This window comes from Carassius auratus, chromosome 43, assembly GCF_003368295.1.
Source record: "Carassius auratus strain Wakin chromosome 43, ASM336829v1, whole genome shotgun sequence".
In the NCBI taxonomy this organism is placed as follows: Eukaryota; Metazoa; Chordata; class Actinopteri; order Cypriniformes; family Cyprinidae; genus Carassius; species Carassius auratus.
Genome location: NC_039285.1, coordinates 21,768,334 through 21,774,343, shown reverse-complemented (window position 1 = coordinate 21,774,343; position 6,010 = coordinate 21,768,334).

Below are 6,010 nucleotides of genomic sequence, written 5' to 3'. Positions count from 1 at the left end.
AAATAGTCAAAAGTTGCGTGTGGTGTCCACATTTGGAAATAAAGACTAAACGACTATAGATATATTGGTTTAGCAATTTTTTTTTATCATCTCCCTCTCCCTGGTGGAACTTTGTATTGTGTGACGTAGTCCAGTACATGCCAAATTCAATTTGAAATTAGTGCAGGACACACTTTTATTCTCTCAGGAGCCGGATGTGGCCCGCGTGCTGCCTGTTGAGGAACTCTGTTCTATAACAACATTATGGCGTTACATTACGCTGCCCGCAAGGAACACAGATCCGAGGATAAGCGACAATAAGAATTTATTAATCCAACACAGGGGTAAATCCACTGTGGAAACAAGACATGCATATGTAAATTGTAGACCTGAAAAAAAAAATGAACAAACTAGGACCTTTAAAAGGCAGCATAATTGGGGCAAACACAGGTGAGAGGAATTACTAAATTAACAGGGACATGGAACACATGGGGAAGAAACTAGACACACCTGGGAACTAATCAAATCAAACACGGGAGACAGAAACTAGGTAACAGGGGCGACATAACTAAATGTTTACGGGGTGTGACATTACTCACCACTCCTGGAAGGTGCATCCTTGCACCGCATCAACAACAGTGGAAGGCGTGGGTGGGAACTTGGGAGGAGGTTCAGGTGGAGAACAAACTCACGGGAGGGGGCCAGCAGACAGAGACCATGGAAGGAGACGACGGAGCGAGGAGAAAGCAAGGAGACAAGAGGGACCTGGAACAAGAGGACCTGGACCCAGGCCACAGCCATAATGGCCCAAGGTGGAGTCGACGGTGGGAGGAGCCATGGAGGAGGAATGGCCACCAACTCCAGGGGTTGGAGCAAAGGCAGCAGAGCAGGTGGAGGAGCCCGAGGCTGAGATGTGGAACTGGAAGTCCGCGGTGGAGCCAGAGCGACAGATGACTGAGGTTGAGCCAAGGGAATGAAGGAGCCCGACGGAGCCAGAGGGACAAGGCGAACCACCGGAGTGAAGTCCCGAGGCTTAGGATGGTCAGTGCTAGACCAAGGCAGAGCCGGAGGTACACGGGAGCCAGGTGGAGCTTGTGGACTGCTGGGTCATGGCAGAGAGGAGGGAACAGGGAGCCATGGTGGAGCCAACGGGTCAATGGGCCGAGGCGGGGTCCAGGCCTGAAGCCTGGAAAAGCGATGAAGCGATCCACCGGAAAAAAGAATGAATGAAAGGTAGGCGAAAGATAGTTTATTCGAATTTTGGCTCTCCCTCGTGACGTGCTCTGACGCACCTGTCAGCTGATGGAGGCAGAACTTATAGCGATCGCCTTTTTCTTTGTTTTACAACAGTTTTTATATTTGTGAGAGTGTGTTTTATGTTGAATGTGAATGTAGCTGCATGATAACCATCTGTTTGAGTGAAAAATAGCCCAAATCAGCTCGTTATTACTGTATGATCACAGCTATCAAAGTGAACACGTCTATATGAATAGAGAGAGTGGATTATTTAATTTATGGCACATTTGTGTATTTACCTTCTGTATAAGTGGCCATCAGCACATCAGCACTTATTTGTAAATCATTGTAAATGTTGCATTTCTAGCAATCTCAGGATTTTCTGTAACTTGCAAACAAAGTTAAATCTTTTTTTTTTTTTTCTTGTTATTCTTATTTTTCTTACTCCAATATTCTTATTGTATTTTTCTTGTGCTCAAATAAATCACTTATATGATGTCTAAGTTTCTGTATAATGTTTTATAATGAAAAAAAAAATCTATGCAGTGGTATGTTTAATGACTAAATAGTTTGTAGAAGCCTTCAATACTGGTAATTTATATATATATATATATATATATATATATATATATATATATATATATATATTAGTGCTGTCAATCGATTAAAAAAAATTAACTAATTAATCGCACAATTTTTTAAAATTAATCGCGATTAATCGCGATTAATCGCAATTAAAAGACTGAAACTTTTTGGATATGTAAATGTAAAATGTAAATAATTAATGTCAACTCAAGACAAAGAAACTATTTAAATTCAAAATATGATTGTTTATTGGAATTTTTGTTTAACTTGTAACACAGATTTTCTCATGTAAACAACATACCTGCAATAAACCATCAATATCCTCCAAATTAACTGTTGGCTTGAAAGCCATATTTATTACAGAAATAAAAACACAGGCATGTAAGTACCATTTGAATTTCAAAACAATCAATGCCAATAAAAAACAAAAATGATTTCCATGTTGAATTCTAAGTGGACTGCAAAAAAATTCCAAAGTATAGTCATTGCCAGTGCTTTCAGTGGGCCAGTACACACAGGTACTGCCACTTCCAAATATAGCTCTTGAGCGTACCGCCACCTCTCCGTGCGCCACCGAGAGCAGAAACTACATTACCCATTCCCCCTTAAGTTACACAAGTGAATAGCGCATGTGTCGCTTTTACCACTGTTAAGTGTCAACAACTCAACGTGGCCGGAGAAGGTGTGTGAAACTCGTTGTGAGTTATACTAAAGCAAAATCTTGAGTATTTATTGTCTGATAAACATTAAAAACTGTCTGCGGAGGTTGAGTCGTCCTGCAGCCCCCGCTGGCTGCTCATTGGCTGCAGCATCTTCTAAAAAAAATACCGTAGACGGCAAGGCACAAATTTAGATATTCATTTATCTAATTAATCTATAGCCTATGCACAAAGACAATATGATCTTTTTGTCCCCTTTTTGTTTTAAAGCTTGATGAAGAGAGAGAGCGCAAGTTGCTGCAGCTGAGGAGGACAGTGATGCACGCGCACAGGAGTGATTGACAGTTCGCGGCACTGTGTACAAAAAATACTCCGCTACACAATTATTTCGTTATTTTCTTTTAAGCTTATTAACGTTAGCGTTACAGAAAGGTCTGATTTACGCACTGTTACAGTCATTGTTTTTTTTTTTTTTAAACAATGACATTTGAGTTCATGATTTTAATGTTGCTGTTTCTTGTGGCAGACTAAATGAAGAGTAATGTTTCTTGTGGCAGACTGAAGAGTAATCCGGCAGAGTTTTATACTGAAACCTTCCGTCTAAAAGTCCTTCCTTGGTCTTATCCATATTTCTTTGCACGTTGAACACACATAGGCCACAACTGAAAAAAAAAAAAAAACTGCAACTGCGTTAATTGCGTTATTTTTTTTTTACGCGTTAAATATTTCAAATTAATCGAATGCGTTAACGCGCTAATTTTGACAGCACTAATATATATATATATATATATATATATATATATATATATATGTATATGTATATATATATATATATATGGGGGTGTAGACATAGTCTCATAAAAATATTAGCAGGAGTCTCATTTTTCATGATATCTTATTCAGATTTGAAACAGAAACTCATGAGACGTGTGGCTTTCAACCCATTACTTTTCTAGATTGCTCCAGGTATCATTTCATGTATTTTTTTTCATATCAAATAAAAATAATATTTAAGTGTTATTTTTGTTTATTTTTTTAAGGCACTTAAGTGTCTATAACTTTTAATATTTAAAGGCATTATCAAATCTGGTTGATAAAAAGTAAAGCCCAAAGTGTCTTCTTTCTAAAGACAGCAAAATTATGTTTGTAACACACTGAAGTAGGAAACTGTTACAATTATAAGTTTGGTAGAGCACTTTCAGCTGTGAGTCCCATAATAGAGCATCACAGTCCCAGCCACAGCCGGTGCCAGATGTAAAAATTCAATACAATTTCTGCATTGACAGTTGGGGTATAAGCCATAAAAACGAAACCACACGGTAGACTTAAAACCAGCTACGGCTGTACTAAGCGATAGTATATGGTCATATAAACGCCAAAGGTTCATGGGGCACTAACCTTGTTTTGAGATAAATGCCTTTTATTCGCGATGTCTTGGATAAGTACTTCATTACCCACAATCCCACTTTGATGCATCTGATTGCTGGAACTCGTGTAACCATCTGGTTAAACCCTGCAAAGGTCAGTGAAGACTGAAGATCATAAATAAAAATAAAAAAATTAATAAAAACCTGTGTTGCGTTTTTGCACGGTAGACTTATCAGTGCAATCATGATCTCCTTGGCTGCCATGATGGCTTTTTTCATGGAGGAAAACAAAAGTGTTCAAAGGGGTGAAAATCACTTTAGATCGGTTCATGTAACATGCAACATAGTTGAGTGTAGCGTGTCCGAGGGTCAGCTTGTGGGTTTTGTAAGGGCCATCATGAAGAACAAGACCTAAAAAGTTTTGGTGAGTTTTGCAGGAGGTTGGTAACGTTAGTTAGCATTATTGTCCACTTTAGCTAGGCTACTGTAGCCTTCATATGGTATGAGTCATATCAAGCATTTTATAATGCCACTGTCAAAAAAAATATTTAGCCTAGGCATCCCTTTTTGTGCATTTACTGAACATTTGTGTAATGGCAATGACGTGTTGACCACTGAGCGGTGATTGCAGTCAGGTACAAAGCACTGCACTTGTTGCTGACGTTATCATTAACCGCTTTCACACACGCACACAATGATAAATATAAATATCAATATACACGATGAAATATAAATATAAAATATCAAAATACACTATGGTAAATATAAATATCAATACACAATAACTATATAAAACAATATTTATTTACACGATTAATACTGAAAGAACTGCTATTAACTATATAAAATAAAATTCTCTGGAGGAAAAAGTTTGCGTGGCCGTCGTCATATTTGTCGCTCAAAGGCTCGTTCGCGGTTGTGTCTTCAGTCGAATTCAGTGAGGCGTGGTGGTTTATGGGATGAGTCGTTCCTTCACTCGAAATTAAAATATATACACAGTCTTGTACCTTTGAATTTTTTTGGATTTTCTCTTAATTTTTTCACTCAAAATGATATGTTATATGCTTATGAGTTCAGCCGTAGCTGGTTATCTTCAGACATGCTTTAAAACTCTTTAGATACAGATTTTTCATTCGAGAGAACGAAACTAGCAGAGCAGTATGAGGTGCCCGGTATATATGGAGGTTTTGGAAGTCAGGTGATTATTTGAAGCGTGGTCCTGCTCCCGAACTTTAGTTAACATCAATTAACTCCATGTTAATGAGTTCAGGGGTGTGACAATTTGGAATGCTACTGTAATTCTTGAATTCAGAGTTAATTGTGTTATTAGTAAGATCATGAATCAGGCAAAAACATACCCCTCATTACCATAGTTTTATTGCACAACAATTAAAAACATTTATATTTAAGTAGCCAGCCAGCCATAATAGTGACATCAGTAATAAATACAGCAATGTCAAATTTCATCAGTGTTGGTGACTGTTAGGAGTGGGCAGTATGGACTGAAATGCTTGTATTTGTACAGTTTACCCTTGACCCGATCAGAGCTGTTTAATCTGGTTTCAGTTGGTTTCGCAACAGAGCCTTTACTGTTTACATATAATGTTGTAAGTGTTGTGTGTTCTGCCAGGTTTAATCAGGTGGCACGGTTTCATCCCTTGGTTTTTGTCATTTTCAACTCATTCAGATAAACCTGAATGAGGGAATTTTTTGAGGGAAATAGCACAGACCCTGGACGTTTGAGTCTGACGCTGAGGTTTCTGTCTCCTCCTTACAGAATCTCTAATCTAGCCATAAACTGCCCTCATTTTACTTCATAGCGTCCTCTACACGAATCTGGGCATTGCCATTCATTGTAACACCCTTGTCTTCTTGCAAATTTTTATATTCTTGGCTAGGGCTAGGGTTATATAACCCTGCATGATTACAAAGACAGGCTCCTCCATGAAGGTTATTGAACAACAGAATTGTGAAGGACACTTGGATCTGATGTGTCTTTATCAGGGGAGTTATTTTGTTGAAAGCCAAACTGGCTAAAACTGGATTATAAGGTTCATCCATTTTTGTAGAACCTTAGAGTTGGCCTAATGTAAAGTAAAATCAATATTGTAAAACTTTTTAAGAATAGATAAAAAAAAAAGAAAAAGAAAGACAAAAGTAAAACAATTTTTCATTAAAAAAAAA